Source organism: Typopeltis vanoorti, chromosome 17 (genome assembly GCF_054136105.1).
Source record: "Typopeltis vanoorti isolate ZY-2024b chromosome 17, IOZ_Tvanoo_1.0, whole genome shotgun sequence".
In the NCBI taxonomy this organism is placed as follows: domain Eukaryota; kingdom Metazoa; phylum Arthropoda; class Arachnida; order Uropygi; family Thelyphonidae; genus Typopeltis; species Typopeltis vanoorti.
The window spans coordinates 109,750,313-109,770,675 of record NC_143565.1 but is presented as its reverse complement, the minus strand read 5'-3'; the positions used below and the strand labels follow the sequence as shown (position 1 = coordinate 109,770,675).

Below are 20,363 nucleotides of genomic sequence, written 5' to 3'. Positions count from 1 at the left end.
ACTACGATGCTTTTCTCTACAATATGCTAGAAATCTTCCGCGCTCCCCACACACATACGGAATCCCTTTAAGGAACGAAACCCGAAAAGATTTATAGTCAGTACATTAAACAGCGGAAAAAAATTAACATACATGATGTTATTAATTTGCAGAGATTTACTTAAACTCCACAATTACGAAATACTCTGGGCTGAATTCGTTTATCAACTTCACTCTAATAGTCAAGGTTATGATGATTGTACATTTGTAGAACAGTCAAATTCTTACAGTTATCCGGTTCAACCCTCAAGTGGCTTGGATAGCATTTGTTAGAAACGATTAACACTGAAACTCCACAGAATGTCTGTAGTGAAGTCGCGATGAACTAGTGATGAACTCTAAATCCATATCTCGTCGAAGATGGTAGAAATCTGCATATGGCCTTTTCAAACGGGTCTCATTCAGGAGATCTGGTTGATATTATAGCCGAAGCAACTAAGACAATGTAATTAGTGTATTATATCCATATACTGCATGTCTTTCTAGACGCTTTGGCTCATTAAAGTGTTGTCTCACACAGGAGGTAGTAGGATTTTTCACCCATAAAACAAACCGACCAAAGAACACACCAGATATACTGATCTCATACGTTTAAGAGCATCAGCCGTTGTAATATTCAGTGTACTGGCCAGAGCACTAGATCAATATTGAATTTTACTGAAATAAAGATCGCACGCACCTGAACTTTGAGAAAGCTGTTTGACGATTAACAAAGAAGAAGATTTTGAAGAATTAACCAACTGTTTAACGACCGAAATTATTATTACATCACACCTCCAGGGAGTCCAAAGACTCATCGAGGGAGGGCATCAAATCTACAACTCCTCATCTCACTGCTCCACCAATCTTCATCATCTAACACCAACGCCATCTACCGCCAACCACCACCACTAGTGCTTTCACAGACAATCACAAACATCCATGTCCAAGGATCATTCGCATATGGATGTTTTACAAAATGCTAAAGTCAATAGGAAAAATTACATTCTTATTCAAATATTTGAACCTATCCAAATTACAGGCCGGAATTTATGTTTCGTTTGTATTTCTACATATGAAAATATTTTCATATGCTTGGGAAAAATCTGTTTGTTGAAATAATACTTTACTTACATGCGCTACTTCATATGAATCTCAGAAGTTAAAAAAAAATCTATTAAGAATTTAACAAAACATACATACAAGCGATCACATGTTGATATCGGGTAAACATCCGCACAGCACTGTCTAAGAAAGTCAACTAACTGTTATCTAATCATCGGAAAAGAGTAAACTTCTTTCAGCAATAATAGACGGATAGGGCACTGTACTAGGATGCGCATGCGTTAGGATCTACGGAAAGTATTAAGTAAATATTTAACGCATAAGTTTTTAGAAATGTAAAATTTTAAATAATGAACTGGTCTCAAAATTAAGAGAAAGAAAAATACAAAAACAATGAGAAATTCCATACCAATTACTAACACCGGGCAAATCTATTCTTTTCCACGTCGCAATTATGAAAAAGTACGGCATAAGAAAACAAGAACTAAAGTTATTTAAAGAAATAAATGGTATTTGCACAAATTTCCATTAACGACAGTAACACGAATAAAGGGAAATGTTAATAAAACGAAAAGAGCTATAAAATAAAAGGTGAAACAAAGCAAGCATTTATCATTACTGCACCCCAATATGCCGAAGGAATTTTTGTTATGCTGATTACCGAATGCGGAGATAAGCGATATCAAATAACACCAGAGAGTCAACTTACACTTCGAAGCTTCCTGACAGATAACCTGCATATATGACACTTTAGTGCATTTGCGAGACGCGGAGAGTAAATGTTATAATTTATAGTCGTCCAAACATTATCAACGAGTTCATTATCCAGGTTAATACCTCCATAAAATTGGATTAATTCTGAGATTCATGTCGCATTTGGAGAAAATGCCTAATGGAAGCTTGTAGGAAAGTATTTTCATTGAGATCATTTATTATTACACATGAAAATCGGTTTCCAAGTAGTAAAAAGGACACAGAATCAAGGTGATATTGCTGGAAACACCAGTCTAAGTCCCTAAAGGTTAATGAAGATCTTGCTTAATGTACGAGTTCTGTGAATAGCATTTATTGTTCATGTTCAGAGATCAATAGGTTTTAATATTGTGTTGAAAAGATTATTGTATCGTATGCTGTTAAAGTAACCATGGAAACGTACTTTGGAACAGTGGCTCCACCTGGATAACCTTGGCTGTTACATGATACAGATCGCTCAAAAAACAACCTATTTTTGCACGTAGAGAGAGGTGGGGCAAATAATTACCATCTCAATATCGATATCTCCTGGAATTCTGAATAGTTTTCAGTACTAGGTAGGATCAAGAACCTCTTAATTTCTGCAGCTTAGGCATTAGTAGTGATAGGCAAAGTCAGCGATAATCGTGATGAGGTCCGGATAACAACACTTAAGAGGGCTAAAAGTAATTATATAAACAGAATAAATAGCAAATATACCTGGAATTATGAAAATTAAAACAAATATTATAAAGACCCGCAAGCTATCCAAAACCTCCACATTCAAGAAAACAAATATCTTTCTAAATTAAAGATACCAAGAAATTATATACTTCGTTTAATCAGTTATCCAAGTATAAGCAAACAAAGTTTGCGCCTTAAGTTTCTTTCAAGGCTGGGGCAACTCGTGGCAAAGGTGGTATAAGTTTTCATCACTTGCCTCGGCATCCCATAATGCAAAGTACATCTCCTTGCGGAGATGTATAATGCTATGTATTAAGAGAAGGGTCACTACCCAGACCGGTTACGACCTTTGAGGTGCTGTTTAAGTAAAGACCTCTCTAAAAATTAGTCGGTCCCCCAGACCACTCCCTACGATTGTCCTTCGGTCACTCGTAGGGAGCGGTCTGGTCCAACTCAGCGTTGTTCCACTCAGTGACAGACTCACTCCGTTACCGAGAAACACTTCTCAGCATTGGCTCTACCCAGTGGCAGGCTCACCTCACCACCAGACAGAGCCATAATCTCAGCGGTGGCCCCACGCATAGACAGGCAAAAACCTACTCCTCCAAGCAGAGATACTCGCATCTCAGGGAAAGCAACTACTTCTGTGCAAAAGCATATCAGTGGGAGTCAGACCCAGAGATGGCGATACTGAGGTGGAAGTAATGGAAAAGTCATATTTCCATATACCAGTTGCCAAAAATGTGTTACACCTTATTATTAAAAATACTCTGGATTAGAGATAGATAGTGGTTGAAAGTTTTTCACTTGGTTATGTTATAAATTACAGATACCAAGAAATTATATACTTGGTTTAATCCATTATACAAGTGTAAGCCACCTTTGCACACAGTCCTGAAAGATACTTCAGGCGCAATCTTTGTTTGCTTACATTTGGATAATGGATTATATCAAGTATATAATTTCATGGTATCTTTTATTTATAATATAATCAAGTGAAAAACTTTCAACGAAATATCTTTCTCTTGAATGTGGGTAGGTTTGTAGGTTTTAAGACCTGTTTTCTTCATCGTTTCAGTGCATTGAAATTTCCTGCATAAATTCCAATTTATGTAAAAAACTTCAAACCTAAACATTTTTCACTATGAGCCGAGATTACTTTTATAATGTCACGAAACTTTAGTACCAGAACTATTTCTTACTGCAGGTAAATTAAGGGTTAATAACATGGCAGGTTGGCTCTAGAAACCAAATATGGGCCTGTTTATACGGTGATTTCACACAGCGAGAAGGATAACAATATCGAAAAGGGTTACGATAACACTAAAAGATAAATCACGAAAAATAAGAATGGAAAAAATGTCCAAGACTTTCCTTCTAGATGAACAATACCGTTTGTTTATTTCTGTACAGGCCACCTTTGATTATTTCACACGAGATTCTCAATTAGGGTTAAAATAATAAAAATGTTTCCCTATAAACAGGGGTCGGTTGCTGTTCATAGGCGAGATATTTCTCATGAAAACAATTAATAATTTTCTCGTTAATAAACAGATTTTGTTAGCAACAGTCATTTCATTTTTTTTATTATCATCATCATCATCATCTGAGACCTCTAGGGAGTCAAGGACTTATCGAGAGAGGCTGTAAGTCACCCAAACCAACTGTCATAACATCCCTTAAATTCATTCATATTAGATGCAGTCACTACCCCTAAAGCAAACTATTCCACTCACTCACTCTCTGTGAGAAAAACAAAAATTAGCTCTTATCCCTTTCTTGACGAACAAACAACTTTCATGGACCCACGTGTGCTCTCCCCACCTTCCATATAACGAAAAATTTCAGACGATATCCTGTAACACTCATTCAAAAGTTTATAGACCTCTATCATATCACACCCCTCTTTCTCCTGTTAACCACGGTCTGAAATTCACATAACCCGTAACCTGTCATCATAATCTAAATCCCATAATCCTAATATAATCTTTGTAACTCCTCTTTACACATCTTTTATTCTATTGTTTGGTCTCCCGGATTCCAAGTTCGGAATCCGGGAGACCACATATGCGAACAATAATCCAGGTGCGGTCTTATCAAGGCCTTATAAAGAGGCAAAATTACTTGCTTATCCTTGCATGTCAAAGTTCGTTCAATATCGCAATTATCCCCTGAGTTGTATTTGCAACTTTTACTATGTGACCTTTCAACTTCAAATTCCTATCCACCATTTCGCCAAGATCCCTAGCCTCGGGTTCTTGTAGCATAACCCCGCTAATATAATATGCCGCTGGAAATCTCATCACGCCAAAGTGCATAACTTGACACTTACTAATATTAAACTTAGCCATTTTCATTTGCCCAAATTTTCAACCTATTTAAATCATTTTGTGAATGTAGGATGCCAGTAGAATCCCTGATTGTGCTGCCTATCTTCGCACCATCGGCAAACAATAGCACATCTCCTGTTAGGACCCTAATGTCATTAATGTAAAGCGAATAACAATGACCCAAGAACTGAATCCTGAGGTACACCACTGGTCATCTTAAATCTGAAGTTCGCGTGGTGTCCTATTAGTATTGGCAAAATCCAACATTATCATAGTTATTCATTCCCTTTATCCAACTGGGCTGTAACATTGTTCTAAAATATGAGCAAACTGCTAAAACCTGACCACCTTTTAAGTAAACCCATGCTGCTCCTTGCAGAGTATAGCTTGTTTATTTGTCTACCCATATCTTATGCGCGTTCTTACCAACTTCTCCAAAATCTTTACTAGCCTGCGCTTATATATATATTTCATAATTCCTCTTACGATATTTTTTCAGCATCATCTTGTGGATCTCTTGCTTGATAATGTTGCACATCCATTTCACACCCAAGCTATTTATTCTTCGTACATTAGGGATACATTCAGATAACGCCTCATTTAAAACACTTTTTTAAAGATTGATTTTAAAGATTCCCATGCATTGCTCACATTTTTTCCATTCAGTGACTGATACTACATTGGGACTAAAGATAGTATTCTCCTAAGTTGATCATAATTTCCAGCTTTGTAGTTTAGCATGTAACTTGTTCTAGTCAGAACATCAATATAATTAGATACTTCCCAAGAAAGCATAGCATGATCACTGTCACTAACTGGTGGTAAAATAGTCATTCTTAACAAAGACCCCTTCTGAAGCTATGCTTCTGGCTCAATGTTTGGATAATTAAAGTCACCCATAATGATCACTCGTTTAGTAACCATAAGACTAAATTGGAGATGCATTTCTCCAACTGAGCAGCCAGGTTTGTAGCAACACCCCACCATATACGAGTCTGTTAGCCTACACTTCACACCAAATAGCCTCAAACTCACCGCTACATGGGATATTGTTAAGATCATTGTTTTCTTGCGTTTCTATCCTAACCGGACTTAAGTCGTCTGATATCATCAGTAGTACTCCCCATTCTATTCTATCTTTTCTGTCATTCCTAAAATTATTATACCCATTGCACTCGATCCCAGTTACTATACTGATAGCCAGGTTTCACTAAATGCCAAGTCTTAGGCCACATCGTATTCAATAAAGCAACGAATTCTAGACATAACAAATTACCACCTCGACTATTCTTATAATTAGATATGCAATCCATTTGATCATGTTGTAGAACCTTCTCTTTTCCTTCCCCAGACATACTCAAAAGTTCCGAACCTAAAGCACATCTTTCCACCCCTTCGCCAGATATATAATCGTGTTCGAAAAAATTCATATCTTTATCACGTTTGCATAATAGCTGAACTTTCTCATACGTTTTCCCAATTCCTCCCTCGATGTAGTTTCTCTGACTCTCTGCATTAGGTCTCATCCCAATAAGTAATTTCCATGCTCGTGATGACAAATGAATTCGAGTGCAGACCGTCACTCAAATAAGAGTGATGCATTCTTTCTCGCTTTTTTCCACAGACCTTTCATATCATCCCTCAAACTATATAGAGTGTTTCAAAAAGAATGACCCGATTTCAAATAATTATATTTAATAATGAAAATGTGATACAGTTATTCGCCACAATTATAAATGTTTATCAGTTTTAATAAAAACTAATAAACTAATTTGAAAATAAATTATTCAAAATATATTGCACAAGTAATGCCATCAAGCACACCTATATTTTGCTTTCTTCTTAAGATGTATTTTAGGCCAAGTGGCCTGTTCCGGTCTTCTTGGTCTTCCAATCTTCTTTTATATTTAGCTTTAAAAATAAAAGTCAATCCGTGATTCCTGTAAATGATGACGGAAAACAAAAGCTATGATTTCAATCCACGAACAAGTTTTCGCTGTCTCTTTAGTTCCATATGCCCTGTCCAGCTCTCCCCCCCAACGTTTCTCAGAGAACTGCTTGGTATATTCGCCTACATTTCAAAATTTCGCCACTGAAGGAAAGTGTTAATGTTTTACGCATCAGTTGAGAAACCAAAACAGCAGTTTATCTTAAACTTCACTAAATATTAATTTTCGTAATTGTCATTTAATTCTTGATATGATAATATCCCAAATATTTCAAATTAACGTTAAGATTGTGAATGGTTTAGAGTTGGGAGAGCTTGTATCGGATCAGATATAAAATCTGAAGAGTAAGGGGGACATTTTTAATATCGTACATAGGAGGGGGGGTCTGCAACTTTTTTTTTGTACTCGTGGACTGCATTCAGTAACTAATGCCAATAATTAGCTATTATAAAACACTTATATTTTTTAATTTGGTGTGTACATATTAAAGTGTGCATATTTATCATTATTTAAATTTCTTAGAACTTAAAATCGGGAATTTTCCAATCTATTCGGAGGAATAGCGCATCGAAATCAATTGAAATAATAAAATAAAAATTACTAAAATAGAAAGTCAAAAGGCTTCACTTCGGCGATGCAAAATTATTCAAATTAAGTGGATATTAAATCCAAACATTATCTCAAAGCCGAATAGAGAAACCAGAATTTCAAGCGAATAGAGATAGAAACTATAAACGTTTTGGCGGATCCAAGCGTAAGCAAACCTTTCATGACAGGGACAACTCGTAGTAAAAGGTGGTGAAAGCTCTGATCACTATCCTTAGTATTTCCCATAATGTAAAACACATCTCATAGGGAAGATGTATGATGTTATACATTATGTGGGGTCACTATCCAGACCGGTTTCGATCTTTTTTTGAGGTCTCATCAGTGGGAGCCAGACCCAGATGCCAAACCTCGTATGGTAAAGTATAAGTTTTGCATCACTACAACCTGAGTATTCACATTTACATCTGGGTCAGGCTCCCACTGATGAGACCTCAAAAAAGGTCGACACCGGTCTGGGTAGTGACCCCTCCATAATGTATAACATCATACATGTCAACTAAGAGATGTGTTTTACATAATGGGAAATGCTAAGGATAGTGATCAGAGCTTTCTCCACCTTTACTACGAGTTGCCCCTGTCATGAAAGGTTTGCTTACGCTTGGACCGCCGAAACTTTTATAGTTTCGATCTATATTCGGCATGAAACGTTTGTAGTTTCTCTGCTCGGCTTTGAAATAATGTTGGATTCAATATCCACTTAATTTAAATAAAATAAAAATTTTAGTAGTTTTGGTAGGCCACATGCGGCTCGCTTAAAAAGACAGTCTTCAGCACAAACTAAAAAGTGGTGTGTGTGTGTGTGTGTTTTTCATAAAATAACGCGCTGGAAAAATCAACTTTTTTTTATCGAAAGTTTTCTTAGCGAGTTCTCTTTGGTAAGTTTGTCACGCACATCATAATAGTTCTCGCGAAAACAGCGGAAATATCGGCAATTACACTCTGAACAATTTCAAACGTGTATTGAATGTAAACGGTTATAAGAGCAATGACTAGCAGATTTCGTTAACTTACTCCAGGTTGAAGATTTAAGTCGTTTTTATTGATAAAAATCCATCCCAATTTTTTATGGCAAAACAATTCAGAGGACTATAGGTGATAAGGGTTTAAGTGGAACTTAAATTTATTTTGGATCACTATTAAAATTAGTCGACTCGTTTCATTTGGAACACTAAATTAGGAAAACAATTGCCTGCATATATTACATATGCAAAAAATCTGCTTTAAGTTCAAATGTTGCGATAAAGAATGAATGATCTAATTAAATGCACTTTATTATTAAGATAATTTCTTTACTCGTTAACTACTCAAACCAACACGTATGAAGTGTTCTACAGTACTGAAACTGTGTCATCACAAAAAAAAAAAAAAGTATGCAAAAATACAGTAAAACAACCATCAAGTTCGAAAAGAAATACAAAATACGTTAAAAATCAGAAAACTTATTTTTTTATTTTCATCCAATTCAAAAAGGATAAAAATAAATCCTTTTAAGAGCTCTGCACAAATAAGTACCACTTCAGATACGGAGGGGGAAAGATTTCTTTATCATTAATGGTCATTTTTGCTGGTAAAATGGTCATCTCGGTGAGAATTTTAAATTCTACAATTTAGTAAGTCCAAAGAAAACCTGTGTTCGATTCTTTTCAGTCTCATTCCAATTTGGATAGTATCCTTGGTTCATGAATCAAATATAACATTCGATGGATTCTACTCACGTGTGTCCACTCACTCAGAAAAACCTTTGCTCGTAATGCAGTTCATAATAATCACTAAGCCTAACGGTATAATTATCCATAGTCAAAAGCTGACAAGCGTGACTGTTGACCCACATTTATGTCCAGGTTTCTGATTTAGTCCAAGAGCGAGAGAAAGAAATATATCATATTGGTGGATTTAAATATAACCGAAGAAAATTATAGTATGATTTTCTTTTCTCTCAAAATCACATGTTGTTCTTGCACTACACACCATTATCATGTGTGCATCACATAAATAGATCATATCTGCTATTAAACTTCTACCAACATAAACAGAGAAAATATGCTTCAACGATTCTCTTCACTATTTGCTGAAGATAAAGTTAAAATGAGAATTACGAACTCGCAGTGATTAAAATCTTGCCCTCTGGTTAATGCAACGTAGTCTTTCTGCTCAACCTACTGCAAAGCAGCTTTTCGTTAATCGACGTTTGAAGTTCTGCACCTCTTCAACACACTGAAGGATAATTCGCTCGTTATAATCCCCTACTAACTCCGTATCTTCGATCATCACTAAAATCGCTTCATTGTTGTGAACTCTCCAGTCGCGTGCAAAATATTTGCAACAAAAGCCAGAAGGTGTTTCCAGGGTAACGTAAACAGTAGTAAAATGGATTCCTTCCCTTGATTGACCGGTTACCTAGGAAGTTGTGCGCGTGTGCCCTTGACTGCACTCCACTCGTCGGTCCCATCGACAAAGCTGGGGGTTGTCGAAGTCCGTTACATGACGCTAAGGCACCGTACCGTTAACTTTGTGTCGTCGCAGTCTTGGAAATTGCCTTCCGAGATCAAATTTCCCGCATGTTCCGGGGAAAAGCGGGAACTGCTTTAAATACCATCCGCCGGTTAGATAACGTTGGTATCGGGTTATTGAAGAAAATCGAGCGTTTCGAGATGGAAGCAGCACGTGCTTGCAATAAAAAAGGATGCGCCTGTCAATTACAGATGCACGACGAAGTGACATTTCTTCCGAAGGTCGGTCCCATGGCCCTTTCCTTCGTGATGCATATGGGAAACTTGATGGATTGGATGCAGTCCTGTAGACTACTTGAATTTATTCTATTTACATATAGCTTTTTTCGGGGATTCCACAATTCCCCTCTACACAATTCCGAATTCCGTCTTTGCTTAGGTTGCATTTCACCATGTGACGAAACAGTCGCGCACATCCATCAACTCAAGAACTCGTATACTCCCTTTACACAAGCCTAAACCATTAAACAATACATAAACATCATTGAATATCCAACTATTGTGCTCCCTTCTTTTGAAATCATCGATGCCAACAGTCACAGATCGTTTTTTTATAGGATTTTTATTAGTAAATGTGTTTAGTGTTATTTCATACGAACAACAGTTTTATATATTCATAAAAGAAATATTAACATAAGTGAAAAGAATATTTCGACGATGTTTAAGCAGTATCATTAGAACTTTTACACGAGCAGCACGGGGAAATAGATTTCTTAATAAACAGTGCAATCAAACATTTGTGGCGTATATTGGACTAACGTAGAATGTTCGGAAGTGATCGTGAGCATATTTAGCCCTTGACAACAAAGCTCTTCTGTGCACCTGGAAGATACTTGCGAAATTTGTTGCCATGGAAACAAATAAGCATGGTATGGATAACGACACACCCATCTTAAGAAATCAAGTAACAAAAACAGAAGGAAGTTTTTGGACACAGGTGCTCACCGAAAGTGATATACTCATCGGGCTTTGTTTGGCGATAAAAGAACTGAATCCTGTAATTCACACCATCCATAATTGAAGGGCATTTCAATCCCCTGTCCCTACGCGCTGTACATATATCTCTTATTTACGCTGTATTAAGACAAACCTAACCGAAAATCCGAATGTGGTTAGGTTTGTCTTAATACAGCGTAATGATCTATTATGAGATCTCAAATTGAACCTTATGAGAATTTGAAAATCCATCTTGAAAATGCCGTCTGTTAAATATAGCAATTGGTCATATTAAAATACATCACCCTTCGTTTGAAAACACAATTCCACACGTCACAGAAAATGGGAGGAAAATCCTTATGTTATAATCCAGCAAAAAAGTTAGTCTTCCAAGTCTGCCACTTCTAATTACAAATGTCGATGAGTTCACTAGTTCAGATCCTAACCTATAAATATTAGAGTTTACATTGCAAGTTAACGTTTCCCATTCTCCCTTATTATTTATTACATTAGCTAATTTTTCCTCCCCCCTAAGTTGGTGCCAAATTTGAACGATTTGGATTTTTTTTTTTAATAAAAAATTCCCCTGACAGATAATGCTTTCTTTATGGTTCTATTTGGGTTTAATTTATAGAAGCACTTGTTGCAATGTCCTGTTTATAATATGGAAGCAAAATTCGAGGGGAAGTAATCCCGCTACCACCTATCAGCGAAGTAATTAGCTAATGAATATTAAAAATTTTCGTAAATAACGACTGGGTGAAGATGTCCTGTCAAATGTCATCTCCATCCAACTATTATGGATCTCTGAGATCCATAATGTGCAGTAGAAACATAAGATGGTGAGGCTCTAATCTCTCCCATCTCGGAGAGGGAGAGAGAGAAAACCTACTTATTCACAAAACAGGACTCGAACCCGAGTGTTTCCAAAGGGATCATCTATACCAAATGAACTACGAAGGCTCTTGAAGATCAGTACCCAGTATTAATAATCCACGAGCCGATTTTTAGAATTAAAGGAGCTCTTAACGTAAAGTTGACATCTGTAGTGTAAAAACATTAAAAATGTTCATGCTTTTCCCCCTCTCTGATCTTAAGTGTTTTGTTCATAAAAATAATAAAGATAAATGCACATATTCTGGATAGCGTTTCAAAATAGGATGTCTTTTAATTTTGGTTAGATTACGGTTGAGTTTCAAAACAAATCTGTAAAATGGTATGAAGCGTTTTACATAAGATTATCTTATGTAAAAACACTTAAGACATAACAGTTCTAATAATTATTAGAAATGAAGATAAAGTTTCATTTGTCGTTACAGGAATTCTTACAAGTGTTACTACAGCAAGAATTCAAGAGATTAGTATAATTTGCGAAACTTCAATGAAGACTTAAGACGCTGTTGTTGTAAATCACTAGTTGCGTGATAAATGTCTTGATTGTGGATTCATTTTCTTTTTAAAGAAAAAATGATCAGAAAGATTTAAAAACTGAAAAGCTAAAAATATCCGCATAATCGAAGCATCTCCACACTCGAGATTTTAAGAAGGAAACATCATTAATCATATAGCAGCCATAAATGGATTTACAGGAAAAGTGAATCAACAGTTAGGTATACCAAGTTCAGCGCGTCGAAGTTAGTTTGCGTGTGTGACGCATTTCATTCATTTTTGATGATGCAGTGCATTTTTTAATTTATTCAAACACAGTACGTGACTGAAATGCCCAAACCGTCCCACTGGAATACTTAGCTTTATTTTGAAAGCCGATGATCTAATAAAAGAAATAGTTTACGGCATACAAGGAACAGTACTATATTTGGATAAAGTAAGCCATTTACCAAAACGGTTGTCAAAATTTATAAAACTTCGCCAGTTCACAAATGTATATTAAAAATACAGCAAATTTATCACCCCACCCCCTTTCTATTTATTCTACTCCGGTCAAAAGATCTTGACAATTCAATATTTTTTTTAACCCAATTTTTCTTATACAGGGTGGCCCATAAATCAAGAAGAGTTTAAAATGCGAATAACTCATCATAAAAATATCTCCAGGCTCTATATTTCGTTATAACAAAATAATAATAATAAATAACTTATTGAATGTTTAACCCCCTTCTTGACTTATGGGCCACCCTGTATTTTACTATGAATTATCCGCGGCGACTTGCTAAATCTCTAGAAAGATTTTTTTTAAAAAGTAAAAGATAACCAAGCTCTTTGGTAATTACATTTGAATATTTCCGGAGTATGTGTTGCTTAATTCTCTCTAGTTAAATTATGTCCTCAGGATTTCCAGTTCAAGATTATATCACAACAGGATGTGTTTGTTCGAAATTGTCGCTGAACAGTAAAGCAACTTCCTCCAGCGTGTGATGCAGCATTCTACGGACTTTTGCTTCACATCCTCCAGTATATCACCTTAACAAAACAAGTCCCCTAATAGGATAGTAAACTAAACACATCCACTTATGTCTCAATATTTGATTCCTGTTTTTGCACTTATGTTAAACATGTATTATGTTCATACCGGCCTGGCTAGCCAAGTTGTTAGCATATATATCTGAAAAGTTAAATACGCGCTCAATATGGACAGCTTTTGAAGCACATACATTTTGAATTAAATAGAAACAAGATATAAAATAGATTACAAAATAAGCCATCCAAATATTGCATACAAGAAACGATGTTATACAATATTTTGAAAAATAAAATCCCAGTAGAAATTGCTGGTGTGTTTTCCCACTGCAGTAAGCCACTATTCGAAATTCAATTGAGGTGGATTAAGCATTGGGGTTTTAGAAAAAAAAAAAAAGAAAATTGACAAAGCACTTGAGTGCTATGATAAGGAGCTGTATTTAAGATCCTTTAAGTAGCTTCTGGATTTAAAGAGCGAGGTGACCCTAGAAGCAATTAAACTAAGTTTCTTTAGTTGCAGACGTCCTCCTATATCGTGGGGTTTTCTTTTTGCTGTTGCCATAGCACTTTAGCCTATCCGCACGACTGAAATGACCTTGGGATCCGATACTTCTATTACCGGTAAACTGATCTGATGTTGCCTTTGATCCCCTCAGAACGAGCTACGTGTCCGTCAGCTGTTTATAATTCTCGGTAAACTGAGCAAACACCGCGATAAAAAAGGGATTTGTTGCAGTACACCCGATGTCGTTATCTTTACGACGAAAATGCCCACAAAAGTCCGAGCCTTTAAATCCGCGAGTTTTATTCCACTTCCAACAAAAATTCCTGTATGGTAAAAGGTCACCTTTAGAATGCGGGGATTGGCCGAATGATCGTAAGTTTATGGTAGTCGTGATGTAGAAATGATTCCAGCTGCACAGTAGACAGATGCTAATACTCTTGCACAAATTTTCTCCCACAAGAGTTTGTTTTAAACAGACAAATAGATTTACACTATAAGTGATACCTGAAGAGCGAAACTAGACCACAGATGGTAGGTGCGTTATTTTTGGATTCTCTCAGGGATTGTTTAAATAATGGTGATCCGATTCTATAAAAAGAAAAGCCGTTGTGATGTAACCACAAAGTGGAAGGGAGACATTGCTCAGAAAATATAAGAAAGCCTTTTTTGCTGCGTTTTCGAAATTCAGTTAGCGTAGCCATAACTGCATTTACTGCATCAATAGAATATTTTTGTAGTTAATCCTCAAAAGATTCGCAGAATTCATGATATGATTAACCACAAAAGAGGTGTATTTGCCCTTCGGTTGAAAAAAAAAAAAAAAAAACTAGATTCGAATCTCATCTGCAAGATTTACTTACTGTCCTCTTCCATGTTTCCACAACACCCTCCAGGAGTCTCGGTTTCTTGCGTGGCTGGTAAGCTGTCTATGTTTGTAATCCAGAGTTGACCTTTATTGTTGTTATCCATTTATTTAGTTCTTGGTCTTCCTTTTATTCTTGCATTCAGAGCAAGGTTGGGTAGTTTTTTTGATGGCATTCTCTACATGTCAGTACTACTGAAGTTGTCTTCTTTTGATCTTTTCGATTAATCAGTCTATATTTTAGGTCTTGTCTTACAGAAAAAAAAAGTTTCATTTTTTTTTCTGTCCATTTTTTTTTTATTCATTTTTCTGAGACATTTCATCTCGAAAGCCTCCAGTTTTCGTATCTCTGTCTTCTTGAGTGTCCAAGTTTCTGAAGCACAGTGGGTATTAGAATTGCGTTATATAATTTTATTTTTAGAGGTTTGGAGATTTTATTGTTTTTCCAGATTTTACCTAGCTTATTAAATAATGACCATGCAGTCGATATTCCATGTTTAATAGGGGTCATGGTATCTAGGTGTTCTGTTATTACTATTCCTAAATAGTTGAATTGTTTTACCTGTTCAATTGTTGATCCATTCAAGGAGAGGTTTAGTTTTTCTTCGTTTTTTCCACTTATCAAGATTTTTGTTTTGTCTGTATTTATGGTCATGCTGTATTCTTTAGTTTGGTTATTAGGGTCACCCTTTTTTGTGTGTGTGTCCGCTATCATTACAATGTTATCTGAGTATTTTATGTTATTAAGGTTATAACCATTTAGGTTGACCCCTTTCTCTCCTTCCAAGGCTTGGTTAACCATATCCTCTAGGTAGAGGTTAAAAAGGTATGGGGGGGGGGAGATGGGACATCCTTAGGCTACTCCTTTACTGACGTTTGTTTTATCTGTTATATTATTGAATTTAATTATTGCTTCTGTGAGACTATAATATGTTTCTAAGTTTAGGGTATCTTCATCGATTCGTTTCGCTTTTAATATTCTTAATATTTATCTGCCAGAAAATAGACAACACGTGTAGTTAATGTGCATAATATTAACCTCTGGTTTAATTGTAATTGCGGTAGAGGCGACAAACATTTAAGGCACACTCATGGTAAACCTGTAGCAGATCAAACAAATGAAATGCCTGATATTTCAAGGATACCTCGAACTTGTCAGTTTATAAAACGGTCCAAATGCGAGATAAATTAGAACGAGCAATATATATAAAGCAATTTCCGCACTTTGTACCTCCGAAAAGAGGCACAAAGTGGGGAAATATTAACTGAATTTTTATATCCACTGCTTCATTTCCTAAGTAGCCTCTCTCGGTAGCTAAGTCTGTATTGGGTAATGCCTTTTGAATGGAAAGACCAGGATTCGAATCCCGTCTAGAACGCGAAGAATCGTCAAAAGGCTTTGAGTGAAATGTGAGTTAGCGATTTCATAGGGGCGGTTGGCAGGGTTTTTTCATCCAGTCAAGCAGGCAAATCGAGAGGAGAAAGCACACAATTACGTGCATAATACATTGGCTTGACCTCTTAGCAGGTTTGCTTCGACGTAATTCCATTTTAATCTAATCCAACTTATTTTCGAAAAGACAAGATTTTGATCTAGACTGATTACAACTGTTAACTTATACCAGTTAACCGTTAAGACTTAACTGGTTAACGTAAGGTCGGCAATTAACTACTGTAAGAAGGCACACATACATACCCATTGAAAGCGCTGATCGCGTCGTGAAAATTCGAACACGAGGTAAGCAAAACTAAACTGTCTTGAGACGAGTCAGATGATGCGATTTTTGTATCAAGTAAAAAAAAAACAAAAAAAAAAAAAAAAAAGCACATGGACTTGTACGAAGCTATAATTCGCTTATATTTATTCGAATAAATATCTGCTGATAATCCTTGAGCTAAACCTAAGTGGCATACAAGCCTGAATTTTCTAGCGCCCTTGAACCACAAATGACTTTGCTGACAGGCATTAGGTGATTAAATTGATATCACATGACCAAAAGATATTTAGTGACTGTATAGGTAATCGTTGCTAGCTGTTAAATTAAATAAATCCTAAATTTAGCAGATTCTACAATCGAAGACATGAACTGCAATGATAACGTTAAGGGCTAACATTTAAAAGAAACGGAACTAATACTGGTGTATAATACACCCTCTGTCCAAAAAGAAACCGAACTTTCGAAAATAGAAGGAACTTGTGACGCCACCTGTTGTAATCTTGTTGTCGAAAGCGGCAATCTTCATTAGTGTTGTGTCAACTGTTTATGATATTTGTTTCATTAGAAGCAGAGTTATAGTGCGAGTGACGGTGTTGTGACGAAGGGTCGGAAAATGAGTTTCAAGCAGAGAGCTGCGATCGACTTTTGTGTTAAACTTGGCAAAAGTTTAACCGAAAAGCTTCAAAAAGCATACGGTGATGAATACTTATCCCATACTCAAGTTTAAGCGATTTCAAAGTGGTCGTGAGACGCTTGAGGAAAAGCCGGGCCGTCCAAAAACTGGACTGAGCGAAGTTAACATCCAAAAAGTGCGCGATTTCATCAAAGAAATCCCGAAATCGTCCGTGAGATTGATTGAAGATGAATTGGGGATTCCAAAATCAACTGTGCACAACATTTTGACCGATAGTTTGGGCCTAAATTGCATTCGCGATTTGTTCCCAAGCTGACCGACGACCAAAAAATGTATCGAATTGAACACTGAAAGGACCTCATTAAAACCTCCTAGTAAGGACTCAAACTTCCTTGAAACGATCGTTACTGGTGAGAAACGTGCTGTTTTAAGTATGAGCTCGAAACAAAGCGCCAGAGTGCTGAGTGGAGATCACCAGAAGAGGGGCATCCGAAAAAAAGTCGCTTGGAGAAGTCAAAAGTAAAGACAATGCTGATTTGTTCTTACGATTCCAAGGGCATTATCCACAAAGAATTCGTTCCGCCTGGCCAAACGGTCAATGGTGTTTTTATCTCGAAGTTTTGAAGATACTGACAGCGAGAATTCGTCGTGTACGGCATGAATATCGTAATGACCGACCGTTCTTCAAAACACACTATGACTCTTGGCACTATAACTCGGCTTCAAATGAAACAAATGTCATAAACAGTTGACAAAACACTAATGAAGGTTGCTTCTTTCGCCAACAAAAATATACAACGGGTGGCTCTACTAGTTTCTTGTATTTTCGAAAAGTTCGGTTTCTTTTTAGATAGAGGGTGTATATATTTTTGTCAAGAAAGCTATATAATATGGGAAAAAAATATTTTCATAGCATTGCTTTGAAAGTGTACTTTCACTTAGCTGAACTTTTTTTTTTTTTTTTTGTAAGTCAATTAAAAATGTTGTCAAACAAAACCGCTTTAACAATATTAATCAAAAGAACTCGAAAAGTGTGATATTCATGTCACTATATTTGATTATGCATACCCAAAGATGATTAAAAGCAAAAGAAGACTTACCCAATAGCTGTTAGAACTTCTGGTCCGTTAAACATACAGCTAACAGAGGCCAATTTATTTTTCGGTCATTAAACAAATTTCACCTGCTGCAAAGCAATAATTCAGAGATTGTTCCATTTAAAGCAAAATTCGATTTCGTGATAATGTTTTACTAAGGACTGCCTACTCTAAAAGTCAACGAAATCCGTCCATTCAAGAGATGAAAAGGGTTTTAGTAACACAATTGGCAAAGACCGCGTAGAATGAGGAGAAAGAAATGTAGTCGAGTAAATAAGCAGTTGACTTACGACACAGAGCAGGTGGTGGAGAATGAAGACGCAGGTGAGGAGAAACATTAATATACGAAACTCATTTTTATATTTTTCTCTCCCCTACCCACCCCTAAGCTAAGAGAAAAAGCAGATTTTTTTCCTCTCACTACAACAAAGAAAAGAAGTCAGAACTTTAAGCTACTTAAAAATAATAAGAAAGAAAGAAAAGAATGATCTGATACCAGAGTAAAACGTACATTAATTCACGTATGCCACTGGACAGTAAGATTCAGTGTGACAACATGCCTCTTTCACATAATTCAAGCAACATTCGATAGAAAGAATAGATTATGAATACTGTGTGGTTTTGATAAATATTGGTACATCTGAAGTTGCGAATTGAAGAAAGGAGATGATCTGTTCAACTACCGACCGATCAATATCTCTGGAGCTGTGGAGATTTCAGAGAAATTGGTAAAATCTAGCATGCGGAAGTCGGTTGATAGACAAGCCGTACTTAACGAACAGCATGGTCAAGTCCGAGCAATTTGCTCATATTTTATAATATTATGGGCGAGTTGAATAAAAGGGAATGCATGTACATTATGATACTATTGGATTTCGCTGAGGCATTTGATAAGACACATGAGAAACTGTTGAGTAAGTTGAAGGATACGGGATTGGAATATAAACTGTTGGATAAACCAGTTGCTGATGGGCAGCTATCAGAAGTGGTATATGAAGGATGCGAATCTGGCAGATTCGCATCCCTCAGGGATCAGTCCTCACACTATTGCTGTTTAATCAATACATAAAGGATAATTTACTGATGATGCAAAGATATGCAAAGCAATCGGGAATGATAACGGCCTGCAGCACTTGCAAAATGATTTCAGTCGGCTGGAAATGTGGGCAAATGACAACGATTATCAATTCAGTGATGGTAAGCTTGAAGTAACGCACTTTGACGTGATGAGATGTCCAACGGCATATTATTTTGATGATATTATGCTTGAAGAAAACTGAGGCTAAAGGAACCTGAAATAATGGTGGATGGAAAGTTAAATTTTAGAATGGTTAAATTACAAAAACTGTAAATACAACTAGAGAATAATTATGATACTGAAGTGATCATTGATATGCAAGAATAAGGAAGCTATTTTGCCTCTTTATAAAGTCTTGTACGACCGCACGTAGACTATTGTGCATAGATTTGGTCTCTTGGATTCTGAGAGATAGAAAGATGTAAAATCGCAACGAGTTACAAAGAAGATACTGAATCGTAGAAAATGTAGATTTTGAGGATAGATTGAGAATTTTGGACTGCAGACTGGCAGGTGAACTGCAGGTGGAAGGGATGTTAGAAGTACACACGTTTCTGAAAGAGTGCTATCAGTTGATTAAATGTTTCGTTTACATGAAAAAATGTACAAAAAGGACAAGGTGGCGTTCGTAGAAGTTGCATTTGTGAGCTGTTAAGAAAGGATGACAGCTAGATTTTCTCCCGCAGAAAAATGAGTGAGCAACACAGTAAGCCTCTTGAAGTGACGAGTGCATTTCGAGCGAACGGGTTTAACAAGTATGACAGCTGATGATGGTGACATGTGGCCAGTTGCGGCTCGTGGCTTGAAATCGTGGGGGTGCTGCAACTTTCGAAATATACATACACACCGTAAGTACAGTGTATACGTGTTTGGATAAAATATCAAAAATTATGGTAAAAATTAAAAAAAAATTAAACATGAAAAAATATTGTTTATTATCGATAAAATTATACACTTTGGTATAATTCAAAATTACTTAAAAATAAAATCCATTCCTTTAATTGTAATTAAAGGAATGGATTTGCAATTTTTGGACATTACAATTAAATCCTTTAATTGTAATGTTCAAATATTTAAAGAGACGGAGTAAACACGATAAGCACTACGAATCCTCTACTACTACTGGCGCAAACTGCATATGAACAACAGTGGAACTGCGTGACGGACAGTGCCGCATTACGCTAATAGCTCGCATCTCACTATGACGTGCATATGCTT

At 36.3% G+C, this 20,363-nt stretch overlaps 1 protein-coding gene across 9 annotated transcripts in view; it reads right to left on the bottom strand.

Annotated features, from left to right (window-relative positions):
- The window catches only part of LOC150097772 (solute carrier organic anion transporter family member 4A1-like), a 203,541-nt gene that overhangs the window by 147,755 nt on the left and 35,423 nt on the right, over nt 1-20,363 (bottom strand). For 2 of the 9 annotated variants that reach the window (XM_090407739.1, XM_090407738.1), the window contains exon 2: nt 1,222-1,371. The exons of 5 other annotated variants lie outside the window; for them this stretch is intronic. The gene's annotated coding sequence lies outside the window, so the exon portion shown is untranslated. Of the gene's footprint in view, nt 1-1,221; nt 1,372-1,492; nt 1,606-1,792; nt 1,811-20,363 lie in introns of those variants that run through there. 2 more of the 9 variants (XM_090407749.1, XM_090407746.1) reach the window with 2 other exon arrangements.